Here is a 9,156-nt window from a genome sequence, read left to right as displayed (position 1 = left end):
TTAGTTAGAAGAAGCATAAAAGATGACATACAGAGTAATGTGCATTCTCAAAGCTATAATGCCCTGTTCCTTCACCACAACTGCACACACACACACACACACACACATACACACACACATAAATGCATATATATATATATATATATATATATATATATATACATTCATAGTGTGGCAGGCATGAAAGCCAGCTGTCTGACTCTAATGGGTTATAGTGGAATAAACCTTTCTGGCGCAACAGTGCCAAAGGGGAAAAGAAAAAAGGACCTGGTGAAGGAATGACATGAAAGGGAGGATGTGAATATAGCAGGGAAAGGTGAAAGCTGAGGCTCACTCTTGGGATTTTAGATTATGGTTTTACTGAGATTTCTTGGCAGAATCCACTCCCTTTCATCAGAGAAGCAACAACATAAAACTGACGTTTATAGAGGAAGGGAATGTGAATGTTTAGATTGGTCCATCACTTTGGTCCAACCTGTAACATCCCAATATAAGGTTAATATATTAGATTCAGGCCATGAAAAGCAGTTCACACACAGGCCACATGAAAAAAAAAGTGAAACCTCATCAAGCACTGCCAAAGAAAGTCACTGTGTGGTTGTTTGAATGGAACCACAGTTATGGTGGAGCTATAAGGAGCTGCTAATAAAATCCTGAAAATGCAAACATTAAAACTTTAATTTGCCCTGAAATCTAATGAAGAACCACCGAATCACTTATTAAAGCATCCAAATACAACAGTTAAGGCTGGAATGACTGTTATTGTCTTCATTTTTTTGCAGAGGTCAATCCCTATAGAAGCCAGGGCTTTTGGAGCAGACCCTCTGGCCATCAGTGGTAGAAGAACATTAAGATGAATAGCGGCATTGTACCTGTGGTGCCATTGTACTATAGTGCCCTCCCATGGTGCAACAGGGGCATTGCACCCGTACGACCTCCCGTGCTGCAACATCGGGACATGTGTCGGACAAAGACACACTGGACACAGAACGTCCATTATAGTAGGATTCCACTTCAGCTTCATTTTGGAGGTAATTGTCACTTGCACAAAATGTTATTATGGATCTAAACAACGGAGACAATGGAGTTGGTTTAGAAATGGAGAATGCTAATGTTAAAACTAGGGCTGTCAAAATGTACGCCTTAACACAGATTAATACATCGTCATGATTAATCTGATTAAAAATTTGAATGCAGTTAACCCATCTGGAGCTCAGAATGATTCCAATGCATTTCGGGCAGTTTGTCCAAGTAAAGTTACCGTCGCACATGCACCAATGGGCAGTTGATCCGATAGTGAGAGGCAGCAGAACCAACTCATAAAGATGAACGATGCTAAACTGCACGTTGGCCCTCTGGATGAAAATATGAGGACAAAAAAAAAACAACAAGATGGAACAATCGACCGACATAAAGTATTATGCTTGCTCTGCAGGGAGGAGTTTTCTTTTCACCGAAGCACTTCCCGCTTAAAATACCATGTTAATGTAAACGGAACTGTCCCAACCTGGCCTCTACTCTCCTAATGAGGCGGACAGTAGTGGTGGTTTTGTGAGTAATTGAATAAATGGTGAGACTGAGTAGCAACAGCAAGAAGAAACCTGAGAAATGGCAAAAATACAACATTTTCTGATGGTTTTGGTGGTTACAATCAAACCTGTCCTCACCTTCAATAAACTCAAAGGGATTTTTTTTTTTAAAGAAAACACTCCCTTCCTCCTCCTTCTGTCTTTTGTTTCTCAGACAGAACTGGACAACACTATGTTCAGTGCGGTAACAGAGAAGAGCAGAATGAACCAGAAACACTTAATTTTTACATTGTTTTGCCTGCATGCACCACAAGTTACTGTTATTGGTTATTGATATGGATGATTATTGTAGGACTATAATTATATTCTATACTGCAACTGATGAGTCTATTATTTTTGCTGCAGTCAAGTTAAGTAGCTCATAACAAAAACAGCTCTAGATACTCAGTTAATCAATATACGTAGCAAGTTTCACAAGGATTAATGTCTCCTTTTGTGAATTATCTCTGTCACTAACATATAGAAAACAATATCCTGTTTCCCCCATAAATTAAATGACAATGATAATAAAATAAAGTAATAAAGTAATATTTTTTACATTTTCACATAGGCTACCACTGGTGAGAAACAGAACTTCATTATTGAATGTTTCTGAATTCATCAATTTCTAAGCATGCGCTTCCTGAACCAAAGCAAAGCAATGCAGATGAAAATAATGCAAAGGTTATTCAATAAGTGACCCATCAAATATGCAAGCCCACTTTTCAGAAGTGTCCTTGAGTGACTACTGTAAAAGCAAAGTAGATGAACTTATCTGTGGAATGTATGCATGGATTCACCTTCCGAGCCACCGCACAAATAGATCACCTCATATTAATACAATACAAAGACAACAGATTGTTTCATCTTTTAGTTTCATTATGAGACAACAATGAAAGAGAATCATAAAATGCTTTAAATTAAGATTAATTTTACGCCTGATTTATCATTAAGACATTAATACTATAAAATCTGATTCATGTCTGGGGGTCTGATAATACTGTTCAGTCAAAAAGATCACAAAGTTAGTTATACATCTGTGAAAATCCAAGAAAAGATTCCAGATAGAGAAGCATCCAGAAATGTAATCAGTGATGTAAGATGATGAAGAACAAGAGGAACTGAGCAGAAAGTAAGTCTAGAGAAGGGAGGTGAACAGCTAAAATCTGATCCATGCGAGACATCACATCTGTGCATGTGCAAGAATACACAGAACAACAAATCTTTGGTGAAAATCCTAACTTAGATGTCTTTTACAAATCTATAATTTTCCTTGAATAACACATTTACATGGTCAAAAACAAATGCTCTTTCAACCTAATCAATCATAATCTATTTTTATTTCTTCAGAGATATTTTTAACCCATAAAGACCTAAATAACCACTGGCAACCAAAAACATCTACTGATCTATACTGTTTAAAACCTGTTGATCTGCTAATACTTATCAGTACATGCAAATAATTGGTGTAAAATACAGTTATTCATCTTTTCATGGTCATCAGATATGACCCATTTGGACTTTCAGAGGCACCATCTTTACCGTGGAAACACTGTCATCTTCTACAACACTGATTCACCAGTCAAACCCAAGGAGATGGATCAATGACAGTGGATGGACACACTTATTTTATGTTCAGTTGATGACGATTTATTTTTATTTTTTACCACTTACAGGAAAGGAACCAAATATGGTAACTGCATTCACCCTAACCCTTTCATGCATGACGTCCACATTTATGGACACGTAGTTTAACCCATAAAGACCCAGTGTTACTTTAGTGTCAGTTCCCAAGTGGATTTTTCTCCATATTTAACATTTCTTAAGTGATTTATCACCATTTATTGTAATATTATCTTCTTTATTTAGCATTTTTTTCAGTGATAATCAAGTATTTTGCTGTATTTAATTCACTGATGATGTAAATGTTCATTAAAGCTCAGAGTAAAGTTGAGGGTTATTATATCAGAAACAGAGAAAACTGAAGAAAAAGTGACTTTGTTAGTAAAATATATCATGAACTGAGCATAAACCCAGTGTGTTCTTCCACTGTCATTGATCCAACTCCATGGGTTTTACTGGTGAATCAATGTTGTAGAAGATGATGGTGTTTCCATGGTAACTACGAGGCCAAATGGATCATATCTGATGGCCATGAATAAATAAACAAGTATTAAAAAAAAAAAAAAAAATCAAAATGCGTTTCAACTTTAGGCTAATTTTGAGTAATAAACTCCAAAAATTTTTTTTCATAATTCATGCATGAAAGGGTTAATTTTCTGCATAATAAACATTTTAGAAAAATTTCACAAAAGTAATAAAGTCTCATTAGGTCCTCCAATAACACACAAAGGTTAAAATTTTGAATTTCACAGTAGTTCTATGAAGGGTTAATACTTCCAATCTCCCAGATTTTGCCAAGGACTTGGAAAAAATGCACATGCCAATTAAAAGTGGCGTGTTATTTGTATGCAATTCATGATATCATGTTGAAAAATTGCCCGAAACAACATATGATAACTGTTCTGAAAACATGTCAGTATGGTTACCAGCTACACATGTAGCATCTATAGTGGAGGAGGCTGATGCCCATTGGTTTGTGCACTGCAGGTGTGGCATTTTGACACTATTGACCACTTTTTCTTCACCGTATTTCAATGAGAAGGTGGAGATGGGCTAAAGCAAAGGGTGAAATAACATAATAGAAAGCTGCTCATTGGCATCTCAGCCAAAACTTCTTGGCTTCTTTGCTCCTTCCTTGTTATATGGTCCATTGAATATGCAGACTCACACCTCTTTGTGCTTTTCAAGTTGTAGCTCCTTAGGTCTTTGCCTTGCGTCTTACTCTTTCTTACCAGAGATGTGGGTGGAGGAACTGAAGAGGAAAGAGGCATTAGATAAACTGAGACTTCCTCACCTTAAATACACCTACGTCTCTTAAGACATTCCAAGTTGTTCATATCTGTTCAGAATATTTACATTTTTGTGAAATGATAATAGTCTGTTTTAGTGTGAATACAGGAAAATTACATGAAAATATTTAATTTTTATTTATTTTTATTTTTATTTTTATGTTAGCTTTATTCAACCAGGAAGTCCCATTGAGATTAGGAATCTCTTTTGTAAGGGAGACCTGGCAAAGGTAGCAGCCATACAAAGTCCAAACAACATAAAACACATACATGATACACAATGAACAATAAAACACAATAACAACTATTCAACCATAATGGCATCAAGAAAAACAGTGACATTCCTCCTTCACTGCATTCTCTGATACTTTTAAACTCATTAACAGAAATGAATGTATGTAGCTTTACAGTTTTTGAAATATTTTATTTTACGTTTACATTTATGCATTTGGCAGACGCTTTTTTCCAAAGCGACTTAGAGGGGAAACCAAAATATAAATAAATAAATAAATAATAATAATAATAATGAATAAAAAATAAAATAAAATAAAATACAAGAATAGATTAAAGACATAAAGCAGCTGTACAATTAAAAACAGTGTCGCACAGAAGAATAAAGAAGCAAAATGATAGACTAAAATACAAGAATAGATGAAGAAGACACAAAAACAGCTGTACAATTAAAATAGTGAAATAAAAATACCAAGTAAAACAACAGAATAAACATAAGAATACATTAAAAATGGAATGTTTGAAAGTACTAGGACAGGAGGTGATTCAGTTTTTAATATGCAATGTGTACAAACAAAATATACCAACAACACAAAGACATCAAGATAATAAGCAAGGCAAGAAGCATAACCTTCTTACAAAAAGAAAAAAAAGAAGGAAAAAACAGTCCGTGCACAAGGTCAATACAAATAACTATATTGAGTACTTGGTGTAAGAGATGTACCAATATGGTCTAAATATGGCTGCCACATTTTCAAAAAGGTATTATATTGTTTTCTGAGACAGTATGTGATTTTTTTTCCAGGGGATGCAACTGTTCATCTCAAAAGTCCACCTATCAATAAGAAGAGAGGAATCAGATTTCCATGACACCGCAATGTACATCTTGGCCACACATAGAGCAACTTCCATAAATTTGAGTTGAGCATTGTTTAGAGAACTGCGTTTTACCATTTTTTGAAGATTATTCCACGACCATGGTGCATGGTAGGAAAATGCTGTTTTTCCAAAGTCTGTCAGAACTCAGGGAACAGTCAAAAGCAACCACCTGGAGGAACGTAAATGAAAACTACTAGAGCTAACAGAAAGAAGATTACTGAGGTATTTTGGCAGTTTACACAACAGAGTTTTATAGATGAACATAAACCAGTGTTTGTGTCTAAGGATGGTTAATGACGTCCAGCCCACTAAGTCATACAGCAGGGGTGTCAAACTCATTTTAGTTCAGTTCCACATTCAGCCCAATTTGATCTCAAGTGGGCCAAACCAGTAAAGTAATAACAGTGAAAAAAGGAAAATTACGTTATGATCAGGTTTACATCTACAAAGTTTCCTTAAAAATCTGAATAACATGAACAACTTGAATTGTCTTAAGAAAAACAAGTGCAATTTTAACAATATTCTGCCTCGGTTTATCAGTTTATCATTTACACATGTGCATTACAATCGCACAAAACATTTAGTAACAGGCAGAATATTGGTAAAATTGCATTTCCTCTTCTTAAGACATTTCCGTTTGTTCATATTTGTTGAGGTTATCCACATTTTTTGTAAAAGTATAATTTGGTAATGTAAACATTTTCATGTAATTTTACTTTTTTACACCAAAAAAACAAAGAGAAAATGTGGGGTTGTCATTATTTATAGGTTATTATGATAATATTTAACTGGTCTGACCCACCTGAAATCTAATTGAACTTTATGTGGAACCTGGATTAAAATTATTTTGACATCATTGATTGTTAATATCTTCAGTGTCATTTTTGCATTTCACAAATTCATCCCATGGGCCGGATTGGACGCTTTGGCGGGCCGGATTTGGCCCCCAGGCCTCATGTTTAACACCTGTGTCATAGAGAATGCAGTGGTGAGAGAGAGATTTACACTTAAAAAGAGGAACATTTGGAGTTGTGAGTATTTATAGCTTATTATGATAATATTTTTCCTGGTCTGTACGTGGAACCTGAACTAAATTTTTTGTGAATATCTTCAGTGTAATTTTTGCATTTGACGGGCCTGGATTGGAACCTTTAGTGAGCTGCATTTGGCCCCCGGGCCAGATGTTAGACACCCCTGAACTATATAATAGAGAAAAGTACATCTGTGTGTGTGTGTGTGTGTGTGTGTGTGTGTGTGTGTGTGTGTGTGTGTATAAACCCACCTGGCTTGCCTCTCCAAACACACCTGTCTCCAATCATCTCATCTCCAGCTGCCGTGCTTCTGCTCCAGTTTCTCGTCCACTCTTTGCCAGTGCAGTAAACACATCTCTGGCTGCTTTTGCAATGATTGTTTCAAGTCCTGAGAAAAGCGGTCATTCATTGTGTTTCCTTTGAATCACCACCCTGTGTTTCTACTCACCTGCCACTCGGCCTCTCCAGCCCTTCCACTCCCTCCCATACCTCTTATTACTTCCACCCTGCCGCCTTCTGCCTATTGGTTGACTCTCAGAAGTTTACTCAAAATGTTGACAAGAAATCTTCTCAAGCAGACGATGAACTGTCAACACATGTATAATGTGTCTGCTTTATTTAGGGATGGGAATCATTAAGAATTTAACAATTCCGAATCCATTACCAATATTGCTTATCGATCCCATTCCTTATTGATTCTCTTATCGATTCTCATTGGGTGAGGGAATAAAAGAGTACAAACGGGTGTGTTTGTATTAACTGTCTTTTATATTTCCATCTCTGCACAGAAAATAGAACATATACAGTATGTACCAATGATAATAACAGATGACGCCTGGCCTGGTCTGGGGGGGCGTGCAGTGAAAGTGAAACTAAAGATGCTTTACTAATTCCTCTATTGCCGCATTTCTACTACGTGGAACCACTTCGACTCGGCTTGTCTCCCATTGTTGTGCACCTCATTTCCTTTCCCTTCTTACCTTCGGAAACTTGTATTTGAGGAGTTACGACGTTTGTTGCCCACACCGGAACCGGCCCAGCGTTCACTCTGCTGCTACATTCACAAGCACCGCTAAGTAGCGAATCAAATATGTGACATTCCTGTAAATGATTTACATGCTGTGGACAAATGTTTGATATTGGAGGGATTCCACCCTTTTGAAGACATGGAAGCTTTGACAGTGTTCCAAGTAAGTGGACCTGGTGTCATCTTTTCAGACCGTTTTTGCCTCAACGCCATGTTGGCTACGTTCTGACCAAAACAATGCAGCGTACGTGTGACGTCATCACACATGCACAACGAAGGCGGAATCGATAGTCAGAATCGTTAAGCAGGCAGGCAAATGATTCCAAGGAATGAAGTTATTGGGAACCGGTTCTCAATTCCCATCCCTTCCTTTTTCTTTTCTTTCTTTTTTTTCTCATACATTTCACACATCCTAATACAAACTGTGCAATATTCACTATTGAAAATTGTTTTTATCAGAACCATAACTTCTTATACTCACACATAGTTTTTATATGCATATTTATTCTATCTTCTATCTTCCATTGTTTTTATATGCATATTTATTAAAAATAAAAAAAAATACAATAAAAAATATATAAAAATGCAACTTTATGTCAAAAAAGAAAATTACCATGTGCTGTCAGGTCGACTCCGGGTACATTTGTACCTCAATCTTTCTCTTCCCTTTTTTTGGATAAAACTTTGTGTTCTTCTTTAATGTCTAAACTTTTTGCTATTATGAAACATATTTTTAGATGTTTATAGCATAATAAAATGTGCATCACTGTGATAAAAAAGTGGAAAAAAAAACCAATCCTGAGTATATGTATTCCTGTAAATATATATTTTACCCCAGTGATGAGGTGCTGGGCTGAAAAAATTGTAATCCCATAATGCCAAAAGTATCATATTTGACATATGAGTTTTGAAGCCCTTTACATGATCAGTGTGACATTTTGTTTTGTTTTTTCTTGAAAAACCTGATGTATACAATTAGATACATGCAATACATGGACAATCCATCAGGGGGGAATTCGTTCACCAGAGGCCTTTCCAGTGACACCACAAGATTGACATTAATGAGGAAGGAGGCAGAACTTTGTCAATTTTGAAAAGAAATTACCAATTTGTTAGACACGTTTGTGTCATATTATGTTTTTGTTCAAAAATAATAATATTTGAGCACTAAGACCCAATGTATCAAATATGATACAAAACTGAAACTCATACATGGAAATTGATATTTGAAGAACAATTTTTGGGGCTGTTCAGAAGGACAGATAAAGGCTCCACTTTCAAAGAACCAGAATTTTCTGTCAATGATTTAATGGTTCAAGCTTTACAGGGTTAAAATGTCCCTTAAAAGTGCTTGAAAAGTACTTTAACTTAGCCTTGAAAATGTGCACGAACCCTGTAATTTACACTGAGACACTTTATAAGAGTGCAAAAATGAGTAGATGAATTAAAATATTATTCCCTACTACTTTCAGCTGCTGCTGTTTTCATCATGTGTCTATGCCAGGAAT

This window comes from Sphaeramia orbicularis, chromosome 6, assembly GCF_902148855.1.
Source record: "Sphaeramia orbicularis chromosome 6, fSphaOr1.1, whole genome shotgun sequence".
Classification (NCBI taxonomy): domain Eukaryota; kingdom Metazoa; phylum Chordata; class Actinopteri; order Kurtiformes; family Apogonidae; genus Sphaeramia; species Sphaeramia orbicularis.
Note: the sequence above shows the minus strand (reverse complement) of the source record.